Here is a 17,739-nt window from a genome sequence, read left to right as displayed (position 1 = left end):
CACTTTAGAGTGGTGTGCTTGTTGAGGTTTGAGTGCAAAGCATTCACTCGATTGTCCAGGTGGGATCTATTATTGTTCACACTAGTTTGAGTGCAGACCAGTTACGCTAAGGCACATGCGCAGAGCATCACCTAAGTCACCAGGCAAGATCTGAAGTTGACCGTGTTGAGTGGCAAGGAGGGACTGGGACACTCGGGAGAAGTGTTCCCTCATGCTCCCATCGAGGTTCGAATGTAAAGCATTGACTGGAGTGACCAAGTGGGATCTGAAATCAAATGAGTTATAAGAATTTGGATGCTAAGGAGTGAGCTTAGGGCATCAGCCTACAAGACCAAGCGAGACATAAAATCAACTACACTTGGTGGTGTGGGGGGATTTGGACAATTGAGAGAGGTGCACCCATCGAGGTTTGGGTGTGGATCATTTACCCGAGCGACCAAGTGAAATCTAAAATCAATCGCATCAAATGGTATTTGAACACCGAGGCATGAGCTCGTAGCATTAGCTTAAGTCACCAGGAGGGAACTGAAATCAACCGCATTTGGTGGTGAGTGGGGACTGGAACACTTGGGAGTGGTGTCCCCCTATGTGCCCATTAATAGAAGTGATTAGGTGGCATCTAAAATCGACCGCTTATTGTGGTATTCCACCACTGAGGCGCCAGCATGGATCATCGATAATTGGCGAGGGGGGCACTGGGACACCTAGGAGATTTGTTCCCCCTTCGTCTATCTTGGTTCAAGCACAGAGCATCGACCTGAGTGACCAAGCGTGATCTAAAATGAAGAACATTGTGTAGGAAGCCAAGGGGGGAGCGAAGAGAATCAGCTTAGGCAGGATTTGAAATTGACCATTCTGGGAGGCCAGGGAGGACTGGGACACTTCGGATTGGTGTTCCCTCTGGTGCTTGTCAAGTTTTGAGAGTAGACCCGAGTGACCAAGTGGGATCTAAAGTTGTCAGCACTTGCTGAAATTTGGACATTGAGGCACGAGTGTAGAGTATCAACCTAAAAGACTAGGCAGGATCTAAAATCAACCGTGCTTGGTAGTGTGGCGAGGACTATACACTTGGGAGAGGTGCTCTTGTCGAGGTCTGAGTATGGAGCATTTACCTGACGGGCTAGGCTGGATTTGAAATCAAACGCATCAAGTGACATTTGAATGTCGAGGCATGAGGTCGTAGCATCAACCTAAGTCACCAGGAGGGATCTAAAATTGACCGCTTTGGATGACGACGGGGTACTGGGAAACTTGGAGAGGTGTTCCCTCCTACGGCCATCAAGGTTTGAGAGCATAGCTTCGACCCAAGTGACCGGGTGGGATCTGAAATCTATCATTCTTGGTGGTGTTTGGACACTGAGGCGTGAGTTGAAGCATAGACATAACTAGTAGAATCTGAAATTGACCGCACTGTGTGGCGTTAGGACGCTAAGGCGTGAGGGTGAAGCATCAGCCTAAATCACTGCGGAGGGTGATGAGGGGGGATTGACACATAGGAGAAGTGCTCCTTCCTGCACCTGATGAGGTTTGAGCGTAGAGCATCAACCCAAGTGACTTGGTACGATTTGGACTTTGAGGCACAAGCATGGAATTTCGACCTATGGGACCAGGCGGGATTTAAAATCAACCATGTTGGGTGGTGAGCAGGGATTGGAAGAGGTGTACCCATTGAGATTTGAGTGAAGGGCATTCACTTGAGTGACCAGGCTAGATCTGAATTCGAGCACAATTCATCAGCCTAGGTCACACCAGGCAGGATCTGAATTCAACCATGCTGAGTGGTGAGGGGGAATTGGGAAGCTAGGGAGAGTTGTTCTTTCCTGCACCTGTCTAGGTTTGAGTGTAGAGTATTGACCCGAGTTTACCTGAGTGGTCACGTGAGATCCTAAATTCACAGTGCTGAGAGTGGCATTTGGACACTGAGGGAGGTCGTCGAGCCTTTCAATCCACATGTACACACTTATATATGAAAAAATCACTTTTTATTCTTCTCTCCGTCGATTCTTTACATTGGGAGCCATTGGATGCAAAAGAAAAGAGGAAAAAAGTGAGCTTTCATCTACATTGGAACATCTCATACCAACAGTTTGCGAGACACTGGCCAATTCAGCCCCAAGCAACATCAAGAAGTAAGAGGCCTATTTCCCTCCCCAACTATGAGAACTTGAGTTCGTTGGATTCCTTTCCTCATAGTTATTACACATAGCACTCACACACCATTCTTTGCTTGGTACTTCTTCTTAAGGTGGTTGGTTGAGGTAACCAGCTTCAGGTTGTTCAGTTGCAGCCACCCAATGGCGTTGTACGAGGAGTGGGTTTTGACTACAAGGAAGTCCACCATACGTGATGTCGTCTCGGCTTCTTCCTACCTCTACCTACTCGCCTTGAGGGCAGCTCGCGCTTGACTGTCTACACATCTCTGGTGCCTGACTGTCTACACATCTATCCCCACCCTTGATTTCCTTCTATTCATCCTTGGATATCTCGTCGATGACTTTCCTTCTCAGCTGGAGCCTTCCAGCTTCGCTCTAGTGGCCCTCCTCCTAATGGTAGGCGCAGTACGAGCGGCCTTCCTCCATGATGCCCCTCCATCAGCATCTACATGTGCATGCTCCTGTGCACATTCCTCAACGAGGTGAAGAAGTTACTCCTTTCCCATCCAACCATTTCCTTACCTCGATCTCATTCTCGTTGGTTTTGGCGTCCGTACCCCTCTTGGGGCTACTTGTGGCCAGCTCCGCTCCCGTGTACCATAGGGTGGTTAGAGCCCGGAGGGTGTCCTTAACATCGATGAAGTCGTTAGCCCGATCCATGAAGTCCTACAAGGTTGTCGGAATTTTTCGTACAATTTTCCCAAGGTGCGAACTGAAACCCACGAGTGCTGCTAGGGTGATCTTCTCGTCCAATTCATTGGTGGTCATCTGCTCCTTATTAAAGAGGTAAGTGGCCGACCGTCTTCTTTTCCTACTAGACATGAATTGGTGGCTCAGCTCCTCGAAGGTGATGATGGCTGGTTGAAGGGTGACAAATCGTAAGTCAGGGGGAAACCCTGGCACGTCATCTCTCCCCTAGAAGCCGTGTAGTTTCATGTGAGTTTTAAATGTTTCCAGGTCCTTGGCTTGATCCTTCGATCGGTCGTACATCTCTATCTATGGGGGCCTAAATTTTGAGGGAAGCGAGACTGCCCTCATTTGGACACTATAGCCTAGGTCTATGGTGCTAAGCAGATTGGTCCATAGCAGATGGTCCTCGTATCCTCTTTGCCATCTCCTCATACTTGCCCATGAGACTGCGTAGTTTGTCGCTTATCCGCTTGTGCTCTTCATCTTTGGGTGGTGCCTCGCCAGTGTTCTGTGACTTCCCTTCCATCTGCTCAATCTTGCATGGTTTGACACCTCCCTCGAACACAGCATTCTTCCACTTTAATATTTTGTTCTCCTGCCAAAGGGCTCCTTGTTAGAGGTCAATCGTTTAACAAGTTCTTCCACTTTCGTGAACCTTCCTTCAATGCTTGCTGATGTAGACTCTTACTTGAAAGTCGCACAGGCATGCATTGTGATCGGCATACAAAAGGCACGCTAACCCTATTAGGTTGAAAAAATATTAGATCTCACAGACGGTGCCAACTGTTGATGTGTGTTTTTTAGCAACTTTGGTAACGTTAGCTCTCTTGTACCAGCAAGAGAGGAAGAAAGGGTGGTAAGGGGTGGTTGTGTCATCTATGATGCCAAAGTCAAAGTCTTTTCTTCAAGGACCAAGAGAGCAGGAAGTTATAGAACTTGGAGAGATATACCGAGCTTATAGCCTCCTTCTTGTTGTCAGCCTTGTGGGATCCTTCTATTGATGTAGTGATGGACTTTGTCAGGATGACATGATGTCAAATTTAATAAGGCCACTCCTGTCAGTTACAGGGGCCCAACCTCGATGCTGGCCACTCCGAGTTGCATTTAATGAGACCAAACTTGAAGTCTATAGGATCATGCTCTATCTATTCTGCATTATTGTGTGGTGACTGGAGGAATCGCCTGCTGCCTTACCCCTTTTTGGGCCCCTTGGTTCTTCCAGTTACCACGCATTAATGTGGAGCATATTAGCATAGATCCTATCGCCTCCCAGATCGGCCGCATTAAATGGCTCCTATAATTGACAAATGCCATCATTACAACGATAGAAGGATCTCACGAGAAATTGGCTATAAATAGAGGAAGTATGACAACAGGAATGAGGTTATAAGCTCTATCTATCCCTCTAAGTTCCATAACTTCCTGCTCTCCTGTTCCTTGAAGAAAAGATTTTGACTTTGACATCAGAGATGACACAACCACCCTCCACCACCCTTTCTTCCTCTCTTGCTGGTACAAGAGAGCTGTCATTGTCAAAGTTACTACAAAACACACATCAACAGTTGGCACCATCTCTGAGATCTAATATTTTTTCGGCCTAATAGGGTTAGCGTGCCTTTTGTATGCCGACCACAATGCATGCCTATGCGACCTTCAAGTAAGAGTCTACATTGGCAAGCATTGAAGGAAGGTTCACGGAAGTAGAATAACTTGTGAAACGATTGACCTCTGACAAGGAGCCCTTCGGCAAGAGAGTAAAATATTAAAGTGGAAGAATGCTGTGTTCGAGGGAGGTGTCAAACCATGCAAGATTGAGCAGATGGAAGGGAAGTCGTAGAACACTGGCGAGGCACCACCCAAAGATGAAGAGCACAAGCGGATAAGCGACAAACTACGCAGTCTCATGGGCAAGTATGAGGAGATGGCAAAGAGGATACGAGGACCATCTGCTATGGACCAATCTGCTTAGCACCATAGACCTAGCCTATAGTGTCCAAATGAGGGCAGTCTCGCTTCCCTCAAAATTTAGGCCCCCATAGATAGAGATGTACGACCAATCGAAGGATCAAGCCAAGCACCTGAAAACGTTTAAAACTCACATGAAACTACACGGCTTCTAGGGGAGAGATGACGTGCCAGGGTTTCCCCCTGACTTACGGTTTGTCACCCTTCAACCAACCATCATCACCTTCGAGGAGCTGGGCCACCAATTCATGTCTAGTAGGAAAAGAAGACGGTCGGCCACTTACCTCTTTAATAAGGAGCAGATGACCACCGATGAATTGGACGAGAAGATCACCCTAGCAGCACTCGTGGGTTTCATTTAGCACCTTGGGAAAATTGTATGAAAAATTTCGACAACCCTGTAGGACTTCATGGATCGGGCTAACGACTTCATCGATGTTAAGGACACCCTCCGGGCTCTAACCACCCTATGGTACACGGGAGTGGAGCTGGCGACAAGCAGCCCCAAGAGGGGTACTGACGCCAAAACCATCGAGAATGAGATCGAGGTAAGGAAATGGTTGGATGGGAAAGGAGCAACTTCTTCACCTCGTTGAGGAATGTGCACACGAGCATGCACATGTAGATGCTGATGGAGGGGCATCATGGAGGAAGGCCGATCGTACTGCGCCTACCATTTCATAAATAAAAAGGCTCGACGACCTCCCTCGGCGTCCAAATGCCACGCAGCACAGTTACCTTAAGATCAATTGCACTAGTTGGCAATTGGACCCCGTGGCTAGAGCGTGGAGCATTAGCCTAACTAGCCAAGTGGAATCTGAAATTGATCACACTGGGTGCCGTTCAAGCACAAAGGCACGAACGTGGAGCATTGACCTAAGTCACCAAATGGGATATGAAACAATCCCACTCGGTGGGTAGCGATGGGGGACTAGGACACTTGGGAGAGGTATTCCCCCAGTGCCTGTTGACTCGAGGGACCAAGTGGAATCTAAAATCGGCCGCACTGGGTGGCATTTGGACACTAAGGCGCGAGCACAGAGCATTGGCCTAAGTCCCCAGGCAGGATCTAAAATCGATTGCACTGGGTGGCGAGGGGGGACTAGGACACTTAGGTGGCATTTGGACGTTGAGGTACGAGCGCAGAGCATCGACCTATGAAACCTGGCGAGATTGGAAATCGACCGTGCAGGGTGCCAAGGGAGGATCGGGACACTTGGTAAAGGTGTTCCCTCTACACCCACTGAGGGTCGAGCGTAAAGCATTTACCTGAACTATCAGGCTAAAACTAAAATCGACTGCACTGAGAACATTAGCCTAAGTCACCAGGTAGGATCTGAAATCGACCACACTTCCTGGCAAGAGACGACTGGGACACTTTGGAAATGTGTTCCCTTGCATTCGTCAAGGTTTCTAGCCGTGTTGATGCCTTTAGAGACCATTTCAATAAGTTGTCAAGTAAGAATCTGTTGGTAGAAAGAATCTAGTGGTGAATGTCGGTATGGGAGTTTTTTCAGTGGCTCGTCGAGCTAAATTGTTGGCAATTATTAATAAGAGACAAAGTGAGGCATTGTCGAAGAGGTTCGAAGTGATGTTTGTGGATTAGAAGGATTAGATATTTGATAAAGTTCAGTTTGAGATAAGGATAGATGGGAAATTTCTCCCCCTTTAAATTATTTTACTCCTACGGAGCCACCAAAGGTGATTGATAAGGTAGGGGATGTTCAATTGGTGTCGCCTAATAAATCAGTGTGTAGTTGGTTTGAATTATCTAAGGAAAACTCTGAGTATGAGGTTGATGGTGATCGTGTGTCTGAGAAGAGTGTGTCACCGAGGAGTTTACTCATGGTGGTTGATGAAGCTTTGGAGTTTGAACTTTGTCGTTTAGTTGAAAAAGAGGTTGGGGTTCCCAAACAGAGGTTTTCATTGTTTGAGGGCGACCCTGAGGATGACTTGGAGGAGCTAACAAATAAATGTTTTGATTCTAATTTGGAATTGAATGTTCCATTGAAGAGTCTAAGAGGAAGGAAGAAGAAAAGTCCGATGATAGTCCTGGAAAGGAAAACTCGGTCTCGAAAGCCATTTTAATTTTATTATGAAGATTCTTATTTGGAATATTAGGGGTATTCTTTCGTCGAAGAGTAGGCTTCGACATATTTTGAATAAAAGTCGTCTGTCTGTGGTGGCACTGTTAGAACTTTTCTTGTTGCTAATAAATGTAGGCAATGGGCTAGGTGATTGCATCGGCCTAATTTTATAAATAACGCCGAAGTAGGTGGTAAAGTATGGTTGTTCTGGGACGATGAGCTGGAGTTTGAGCTTGTTGCTATGTCGGATCAAGCACTGTCTGGGTTGTTTATTTGCGGCAGTATCAGAGTGATGGTTACTATTGTCTATGCGAGCTGTTTTTGGGTGAAAAGACTATAACTGTGGGATCATATTCGTGGTTTAGATATGCGTAGTTGGCCGGCTTTTTTTGGTGGGGGATTTTAATATTGTTCGTGGGGATGATGAAAAAGTGGGAGGTCTTTTGAGAGCTCCTCGTGTAAAATTGAAGTTTAACATTTGTATTCATGATTGCAGACTGATTGATCTTCCCTCTATTGGGAATAAATTTTCTTGGCGTATTGGGAGGCTTGGTGGTAGACGGATTTGGACGAAGTTGGATCGTATTTTGGTTACGTCGAGCTTCTTGAATTGTTTTTTTTTAGGAGGCTCATATGGAGTATTTTCTACAGTCTTCTTCTGATCATTGTCCTATACTATTGCATTTGATGAGAGAGAGGGGGAGCTGCATTAAATACTTTAGATTTCAGCGTATATGGGGAACTCATGAGGGGTTTCTACCGTTGGTTCGGGAGGCTTGGAATCAAAATGTGGATGGCTCTCCTATGGTGAAAGTTAGCCGAAAACTTCAAATTTTAAAAAGCATGCTACGGAAATGGAACATTGATATTTTTGGGCAAGTTCATTTGGAATTGGCTAATGTGGAAGCTCGGATGGTGAAAGTTGAAGATATGCTTAGGATCGAGAAAATGAGCTACTGGTTTGTAAACAAAGCCATCTTCAGAGGCTTCATTGAGAAGAGACTTTGGGATCTCAAAAATCTTGTATTAAATGGCTAAAGGAAGGGGATTTAAATATAGCTTTTTTTTCATGCGTCTATGCGTGTTAAAAAGAAGAGCTTGATTGTAGATCATATGTCGTTGAGTAATGGCCAGGTCTTGGATTCAGCTAAAGCCGTGCATGATGAAGCTGTTCAGTTCTTTTAGGAGCTCTTGTCAACATCAGATGTTAACTTGGATGAGGAGGCTCTAAGTTTATAATTTTTGGTGGTTTTGGAATAGGATAATGAGGCATTATGTGCCCCACCATCCTCGGAAGAGGTAAGAGAGGCATTATGGTCTATTCCACAGGGTGGAAGTCCGGGACCGGATGGTTTCTCGACTAGTTTTTTCATACTAGCATGGGAGGTGGTGAAACAGGATATTTTGGACATGGCTAAGGAATTTTTTGATGGGATTCCATTGACTACTTTTTTTGGGGCTACTAATCTTGTATTGATCCCTAAGGTGGGTGCTCCAGCTGGTTTTGGGCAATTTCGACCAATCAGTTTATGTTCGGTGGTCTATAAAATCATGGCTAAAATCTTGGTGTCTCGTTTGGCCCCAGTTCTTGAGGAATTATTTCACCAGAACAAGCTAGTTTTATTTGGGGGCGTAGCATCTTTGACGATATGGCTCTTGCTCAGGAACTTGTACATGGCATGAATCGTAAAACTAAGGGTGGAAATGTCATGTTGAAGATCGATATGGCTAAAGCATATGATCGTGTAAACTGGAGATTTTTGTTGGAGGTGATGCGTAGTCTGGGTTTTTCAGATAAGTGGTGCTCTTTGATTTTCAATGCCATTTCATCACTTGTTTTTTCAGTTATGTTGAATGGTTGTTGCAAAGGTTTTTTCAAGCCTTCCCGTGGACTTCGTCAAGGCGACCCACTTTCGCCGTATCTATTTATTTTGTCGGAGGAACTTCTTTCAAGAATGCTACATAAAGCATTTTCCCAGGGCCAAGTTAAGTATTTTAATACTTGTGGGGCTGTGAGTATTTCTCATTTATTGTATGCTGATGATTTGCTAATTTTTACTAATGGAAGTAAAGTTTCTACTCGGAATTCGAGGGGGTTGATTAAAAAATATGAAGAGATCTCAGGTTAGTTAGTAAATCCTAAAAAATCCTCGATTTTGTTCTCGTCTAATATTCCATGGGGTCGGAAAGAGGATTTGAAGCGGTTGTCAGGTTTTATAGAGGATGCATGGAACTGTACATAGATGGGTATTCCGTTACATGTTGGGCGTATTAATTTGAGATTGTTTGAGCCTTTGTTGTTTAGGGTGCAAAAAAAGTTGGCTGGGTGGAAGAGTAAATTGTTATCTTTTGGTGAAAAAATTATTCTTATAAAGCATGTGCTTACTAGTGGAGGGGGGACTTAGTATTCGTGATTTGTCCGAGGTTCAAAGATCATTATTTATGAACTTTGCTTGGAATTTGTTGAATGGGGGTTCTCTATGGTCGAATTTTTTTCAGTCTAAATATGTGGGAAGCTCTCAGATTAGCTCGGTGATTGAGGGATCAAGGGGCTCTCGGTTTTGGCATGGGGTTATTCAGGCTCTACCTTTGGTGTTAATTAACTCAAGATGGTTGGTTCACAAGGGCTCTTCCAGTTTTTGGTTTGATAATTGGCTCGGTGATGGTGTTATTGCTAATCGGAAAATGGTGGCGAGAGATGGAGAAACACAGGTCTGAGATATATTCAAAGGGGCGGATTGTAATGTTTCGATGTTAATATAGCTGGTCGATGAGGAAACTGTGAATAGGATTTTAATATCACAAGTTCGTATTCACGAGGGACCTGATTTTTTGGTATGGATACATTCTATAGATGGTAAATTTAATACTAAATCAGCTTGGAATATTGTTAGAGCTCATGGTTCTATCTGTCCTTGGAAGAAATGGTTATGGCAAGCTTCAGTTCCTAAAAAGATGTCTTTCTTACGTTGGCGTGCTCGTCGTAGTGCTCTCCCGGTGGATGAGGTAATTAAGAAACTTGGTATACCATTGGTTTCGAAGTTTCATTGTTGTCTATCTTCCCAAGCTGAATTTGTGGATCATATTCTTTGTGAGGGGGAGGTTCCAAGGAAGCTTTGGAATTATTTTGCAGCTATTTTTGGAATAAATAAATTTGCCTTCTATTTGGGTTTGGGGTGGGTTGATGAATACCTGGTGGAGCCATGCTTCGAATTCTTTCCAAGTACGTTGGTTACGTGGTGTTATTCCTATCTTTATTTCTTGGGCACTTTTGAGATCTCGTTGTGCGGCTCGTATGGAGGGGCTGAATTTTGATTGGAAGAATGTTATTGGAATGGTAAAAGGTTTTATTTTAGAATCTTCGGGCATGGTGAGGAAGTTCAAAAGATTAGGCCCCCATGATGCTTCGATATTAGCAAATTTAAATTGTCCTATGGTGGCTTTGGAGAGTAGAACACCTAGATATAATGCGTGGGAGTTACCGGAGAATGGGATGGTGAAACTTAATGTTGATAGAGATTCTTGTGATAAGTCGAGCCGTTATTGATGGCCTTCGAATATGGTCTAGCCATTGCTATGGTCTTGGGTGGGTTTGCTCATTGTTAGAGATGATACTTGTTGCGTCTTGGGTGGGTTTGCTCATTGCTATGGTCAAGCCACGAATACTATTGCGGAAAGTCGAGCCGTTATTGATGACCTTCGAATATGCAAGCAACTTGGGTTGAGGAACTTCGTGATAGAGTCAGATTCTAGTGTTATAGTGGGATGGTTTCTCGCAAGTGTTTGTAATTATTGGAACCTTTGGGATTTTTGAGAGAAAGCTCAATGTCTATTTAGGGAGCTTAATGTTCACTTTAAAGTGGTGTTTAGAAAAGCAAATATGGTCGCTGATTTTTTAGCTAAACTTGGTGCTAATAGTGGGTCTCTAAATTTTTTTGGAGAATATTTTGGTACAGGAAGACTTAGAGGTCTTTTACGTTTGGATAGTTGGGGTTTCCCCTACAATAGATGCTAATTTTTGTGGGGCTAGGTCTTGCATTTGAAATTGGGATGTTTTTGTTACCACGGTATTCCTCCGCCATAAGTTAGGGTTTTTTTTAATAAAATTGAAAGGGGATCACTCATGGGCAGGTGATCTTCATCTCTTTCTTAAAAGGAAAAAAAAAAGTTATCAAGTAAGACCAACTATTTAAACACCCAGCACCTTGAAGAATAGGGAGCGTACTTAGACCTTCATATGTCAACTAAATGCCCCTTTCCCTCTTTTTGAAGCCAACGCATCAACCATTGCCGTACACAAACCACGTGGACAGAAATTTTGAGTTACCAGCAAAAAGTATGCGGGGGAATGGCAACTAGTAAGTAAAGAAACAACAGCAATAGGTGGGCACAAAAAGGAAGCAATCAACGGAAATAATAAAGTAGAAAGATTATAACTATTATGATATATATAAATATATATATATATATAATATAATATATTTGGCTTCTTCTTGAGCAAACTCATAAACTAAAGAATCATAACTTCAATGAAAACCAGCCAAATTAGTTAATCCTATAGATACTAATAAAATAATTCTAATTAATGAACTCACATAAATGCGAATTCAAGATTAAGGCTGACAAGCTATATGATCAGAGTATACCTGGAAGTTTATTAACCAAAGAGCAAGCTTTCTCAGCACGCTTGAGAGTAAGATGCGCACCTCTTCCAGCATTGTATCGATCGGTTCTCATCCTGAACCACCAAAAAGTGATACATTAAGCAGAATGATGTAGACAACAGCATATTACAGCCAACCATTTCAATAAGCTGTCAATTGAGACTAACTAATTAAACACTCATCACCTTAAAGATAGTACTTACACCATCATATGTGAACTCAATGCCTCTTTCCTTCCCATGCCAGGATTTTTGAAGCCATCGCATCAACCATTGCTATATGCAAACCATGACAGATAAAAAGTTTTAGTTACCAGCAAGGTATGCTGGGGGAATGGGAACTGGGTGTGTAAAGAAACATCAGCAATAGGGGTGTCACAAAAAGGAAGATGAACAAGGCAATCAACAGTAATAACAAATTAAATGAGTAGAAAGATTATAACTATTATGAAATATATATATATAAAAAATATATTCTATATAATATCTTTCGCTTCTTCATGAGCAAACTAATAACCTGAGGAATCAAAACCAGCCAAATTAATTAATTAATCAAAACACCCATATTCCTGAACCTGCCTCAGGGATCACTCTACAGAAAGGAAAAGATCAAGCACGGCCAATAAGTAAAGAGCACCATCCACTAGCGCAATGATAGGCAGAACCATAAATGAAACGGGAATGAGAAAATATTGAAATATAATTCAACCTTCACCTTCAGAAGTTCATGCAGCTCTCTGTGCAACTCCTCAAGCTTTCTCAAAGACAAATCACGTTCATCTACAACCAACATGGATGAAATAAGTATACCCTGTGGATCCGTAGATCTCGTTTGAGATGTTCTGTATCTTCTCTTGGACTTCTAGGAATTGATTTCCTCTCTCAGATTTCCTTTTCCGCATCATCTCCAATTGTGGAAGAATTCTACTGAGCTCTTCGTTCAACCTTCAGTATTTACAGACTGGCCGTGCTTTTTTTTTTTTTTTTTTTTAATAACCAATCAAGTTTTCCATTAAAAGTTAATGATCTTCATCGACAATGAAAGATAACAAGTGAATTACACAGCAACCAGATAAACTAAGCCAAGTCAAACCCAGACCATGCTTTCCGCGCACACAACCAGGCGTCACAAACAGATAAGGAGACCTCTTGGAGTTGTGCATCTATGGAAACGCCCTCTTCCCCAACTTCCTCATCCTCTGCCTCCCGACCTTATCGCTCACATTCCACGGCACGAGCTCATCGTCCAAGTAATACTAATCATTTCCATCATCATCGTCGTCGCCCTTATCTGCTCCCAGGAAATTATATCAAGTGGAAGTATTTTTGAGAGAGAGAGAGAGCAGAAGATACTGCTAGTCTTCTGGAAATATTGAAATTAAGACGTTGAATTTGAAATTCAAATTTGAAAAGGAGAGGCTAGTTACCGAACAATGATTCCAAGAACAAAATGAAGAAACTTAAGGCAGCGAGATGCCCGAAATTGGATAATGCGGGCATGGGTAAAGTGTGTTTTGTTTTGTGCGTACTGGTGGGTTTCTAAGGTTTTTTCGGGTGGACCCATTTGCTAATTATTTGCTTAAGGCTGCAATGGATCGAGGGGAGGGAGACTGAAGGAAGACTGGGGAGAGAGAAGATTGTATTGAAAAATCACCTGAGATTGATTTTATTTTAATATTTTTAGAACTGTGATGTGTCGCCCGATCATTAGAGGGTGTAAACTCTCTCTTCACACCACATCCGGTTTGAAGTTATTCTCATTTGGAAGCTCAGAACAAGTAATTTTTTTTTTTTATTATTTTTTCATGGAAGTTGCTACAGTCACAGAAGAATACTGCTACAAAAAAAATTTTCATTATTTTTCTCTATTTAACTGCTACAATTGTGGCCTTTCAATATCCGAAAGAGTACTCGAAATCTCATCATTAATATATATACAGTACTAAATCAAAAGCAATGGCATTAGCATATATTTAAATTAGTTAATTTTAAAATCTACAAAAATATATATTATTTTCGTACGAAGGTTTACTCCTTCACAAGTAAACCTTCGTACGATATAAAAAATAAAGTTTGTACTACTATTACATTTTGATAGTTTTGAAACTATTTTTTTATGCCTATAGTATACACACGGACAAGTATACACGACGGATTATTTGGGAATTGGAGTGATTGCTGCTCCTTCACAAGTAAACATTTGCAGAAATATAAAAAATCAAGTTTGTACTGCTCATTGGACACATTATGACCTTACATTTTGTTGGTTTTGACACAACATTTTTTTTTTTTTTTTTGCCTATAGTATACACACAAGCAAGTATATACAACAGATTATTTGGGTATTGGAGCGACTGCTCCTCCATTGCAAGTAGTGTCAACGTGAGACACTCATGTTGTTTTCTAATTTTTTTTATTGTTGTTCTTACTAAGTTTTGTTTCTTTACGTCCAACCATCTCAATTGCATCTCTCGGATCAGGATGATTATCAGGACAAGTATAAATGGTGGTGATTAGCAAGTATGTTTTGGTGGAAATGATTGTGTTCAGACACAATTATTGGAGTATGTTTTGGTGGAAATTATTGGAGTGCAATTTTGGTAGAAATTATTGAAGTATGTGGTGGTGTTTGGGTCCATTAAGTTATTGTAATGTAATATTGAATCGTGTAAAGCTACTTCCTGTAATAGGCTTAGTGCAATTTCCTATAATGCATTTTTGTACTAATGGACTTAGTGCAATATCTTGTAATGCACAATTTTGTGATGGAATGCATTTACAAGGTATCTTGTAAAAACTGAAGATGAAGAAATTGTCATGTGGAGGTATACAAAAATACAAACCTGTCCATTCATTCTCAAAAGTAAAATATTTACAAATTCACAACCAGAATAAGTTTACAAGGTATACTGTAAAATCTGAATCTATCCATGCATTCTCAAAAGTAAAATATTTACAAATTCACAACTAGAAGAAGTTTACAAGGTATCCTGTAAAAAGTGAAGCTGAAATTACCATGTGGAGGTATACAAAAATCTGAAACTGTCCATTCATTCTTAAAAGCAAAATATTTACAAATTCACAACCAGAATAAGTTTTCAAGGTATCCTGTAAAAATTGAAGTCGAAATTGCCATGTGGAGATATACAAAAATCTGAAACTGTCCATTCATTCTCAAAAGTAAAATTTTTACAAATTTACAACAAGAAATGCCCAAACCATAAAACTGCCCATCCATTACATGTCAATATTAAAGTACATCTCAGAACTACCCAAAGCATAAAAATACTTTCAACCCATGTGCCCATAGACGTCCATCGTGTGATAGCTTCTCAACACCACCTGAATACAGGTTTGCTAAATGTATCTTCAGTCAGTGTAAGCCAGACTTCCCTAAAGGTTGCCCTTGGGCAAACTCAAGCATTCCTTGATGGAGATCGAAACTCAAATGATTCAAATGTGTATGCATTGGGTATGCTTAGCCACGGAAATCCACATTGTGGGGATGGTAAAAGCCCTCCTCATCTCTCATTTTCCAAGCCACCTATGTGAGTAGGAAAAGCATATTGGTCAATATTAAGAGTCAGGAGAGGAAAAGCACATTCTTGAACACAACTGTCAGCCAAAGTCTAGACAAAAATATATATAAAAGTTTACACACAAAGGCCTTTTTTCCCTTTTGGGTGGCACCATATGCAATATCAAGAGTTCAATAGATTAGCAAGTAAATCCATGGACTTATCATTGTTTCAAAAGAATTCCAATTTTTTTTATTAAGCTCAGGATATAAGAAATGGGGATCTTGCAGAAAGTTTAAGTTTAGTATCACATCGTTGAGAATGCCTCTCTAACTTAATCTTCTTTGCCTTTTTCACACTCCATTTCCATTCCTAAATTTTTGACAAATCCTCTTTGTGTGGTTTCTCAGGCACAGGAACCTACAATCACATTGGGAATGCAATATCATGGATCATTCAATCAAGCCGGTTCTTATAAGAATATGCGATAATGTGAGAAATGGGAGCCATCATTTGGAGGGTTTTGAAACCCTGCACCAGCTCAAACTACAATAGGACTAAATACATTCAGAGTTGAAAATAATGAAATTCACATCTACCACACAACCAACCATAAAAAACGCATGCCTAATTTACAACTTAAAATAAGGAAAGCTGAGAGAGAACATTATAAGAGCTAAAAACCTCTATCCTCAAATCTCTGTATAGCTGGTCAACTGTCCATAGCAATACTAGCTTTTCTTCTTTCGTATTTTGAATTCCTATTCCCATTCCACTCCTTAACTAGGTATTCTCTTATGTATACTTTCAGTATATGGGTTGCAATATTTAAATAAAACTCAGATGACATTATTTTTATTTTTTTTTAAAAAGAAGCCAACTGAAATAATAAAGGAAAGCTTGATTTCTCAAATATCGCCCAATCAACAACCAAAAACCAAAAAACTGAAGGCAAAAACTTTGAGTGAACAAGATTCATCGAGGAAACTTTCCAAGAATGATGGAAACTAAAAAAAACAAAGAATCACCTAGCTAGGAGAGACTGCTTACAGAAATTCACTGCCAGCAGAAATTTGCTGCTGAAGACACTTTGCACTCTTCTCTCTCCGCTCAATCCAAGTTTGATAGGCAGAAATTTAGATCAGATGTTGAGAGGATGCCTCGAGGGAGACAAGATGGCTCAGGGATATGTTCAGGCGAGGGTTCGTGGTTCAGGAAGATGTGTTCGTGTGGTTCAAGGAGATGAGGGAGATTCTTGAGTTCTTAGGTGGAGATGAGGTATATGAGGCAGATTAGGGATTTTCGATTTTCAGGGTTCGTAGGTGGAGAAGAGGGAGATTGGAGAAAAAATTTTTAGGCTTGGAGATGAGGGAGATGAGGGAGATTGGAGATAAAATTTTCAGGATTCGTGGGTGGAGATGAGAGAGATTGGAAAAATAAAAATTTCAGGTTTTGTACGTAGAGATTAGGAAGACGAGGGAGATTGGAGATTTTCAGTTTGTTATTCTATTTTATTTTTTTTAATATCCACCTGGCAGCAGCCGAGTCAGTCGGTGGAGAATTTCGGTAAAAAATTCGTAGGGACATAGCATTTTCCTTTTTTCATAATCTTAAATATTTATTTATAAATAAAAAATTCACAACATTAATAAATAAATTTCATTAATTACTAAATAAATAAAAAATCCATTCGGGACACTTCTTCTAGACCCAAATTTGGATCCCAAAGTATTTCTGATTCAAATTACAAACATTGGGATTTGTATTATGAGCAATGCTACATACATTCATTTTTACGTGCTCTCTGCGCACTCTATTGATATTATTGGTTGGATCAATTTTTTTTAATACACAACCAATCACATCAGTGAAATGCACGAAAGAATACGTAAAAATGATTGCACATAAGATTTTTGTTGTATTATCTACATCGCAGAAGTAGGCAGTTAGAAGAGATAAATGCATGTTAATCCACAATATTTAATATTGATAAATGCGTGTTAAGAGTGACGAGATATAAAAATTTTCATCCAATTGTGTGATTGACTATGGAGAAAGAAAATTCTAAACATAAACCCACACACCACACTTTTTGTTTTCTTTTGCCAAATGTTTTTTCTATGAAGAATGAGTAGAAAAATCCAATTAGTTTAAGAAGTGTGGTGTGTGAGATTATGTGTAGCAAAGCTCATGAAGAAATGCATGATGAACAAATCTTATTCATGAGTTTCGTGAATCCAATCTTTGGTTGGAAATTAACATCTAGTCTTCCCTATTTAAAATTGAAAAATTCTAAAAATAAGTCCACACACCACACTTTTATTTATTTAAACCAAAAAAGGGAAAACCTTGGATTCCTTCCCCAAAAATTGACATAAAAAACCGTTTATTTACACTTGATACTTGAGATGGAACTGAAAAAGGGCAATAAAATCAGGAATTAATAACCAATCAAAACAGGGTTGGAATCCACCAACCCATTTATTTCAATTTGCCAAACCATTTAATTTTTATTTTAATTTGCAGATCAAATGGCACCAAAAAAGGCAACGAAATAAAATTTAAAAAAAAAAGGTCCAAAATGTCGAGCGGTGCAAATTAAAGAAAATATATAACCATGTATTTCTAAAGCTTCAAACACGTACCTTTTATACTGATTACTC

General features: G+C 40.9%; 2 long non-coding RNA genes across 3 annotated transcripts in view; both read right to left on the bottom strand.

The window, feature by feature from the left end:
- Window positions 1-13,145, bottom strand: part of LOC122295520 — a 90,741-nt gene extending 77,596 nt beyond the window's left edge. The window contains exons 1-3 of one of the 2 annotated variants that reach the window (XR_006238146.1): window positions 12,274-13,145; window positions 11,763-11,834; window positions 11,542-11,633 (exon numbers count right to left, since the gene is read on the bottom strand). This is a non-coding gene — a long non-coding RNA (uncharacterized LOC122295520). Of the gene's footprint in view, window positions 1-11,363; window positions 11,634-11,762; window positions 11,835-12,273 lie in introns of those variants that run through there. The other variant, XR_006238145.1, reaches the window with a different exon arrangement.
- A 1,556-nt stretch (window positions 13,146-14,701) lies between these two features.
- Window positions 14,702-16,544, bottom strand: LOC122297624. The gene is made up of 2 exons (XR_006238841.1): window positions 16,127-16,544; window positions 14,702-15,102 (listed from the first exon to the last, which is right to left on the bottom strand). It is a non-coding gene; the product is annotated as an uncharacterized LOC122297624 (long non-coding RNA).
- Between the last annotated feature and the right edge of the window lie 1,195 nt (window positions 16,545-17,739).

This window comes from Carya illinoinensis, chromosome 15 (genome assembly GCF_018687715.1).
Source record: "Carya illinoinensis cultivar Pawnee chromosome 15, C.illinoinensisPawnee_v1, whole genome shotgun sequence".
NCBI lineage: Eukaryota > Viridiplantae > Streptophyta > Magnoliopsida > Fagales > Juglandaceae > Carya > Carya illinoinensis.
Note: the sequence above shows the minus strand (reverse complement) of the source record. Positions and strands in the feature narration are given on the sequence as shown.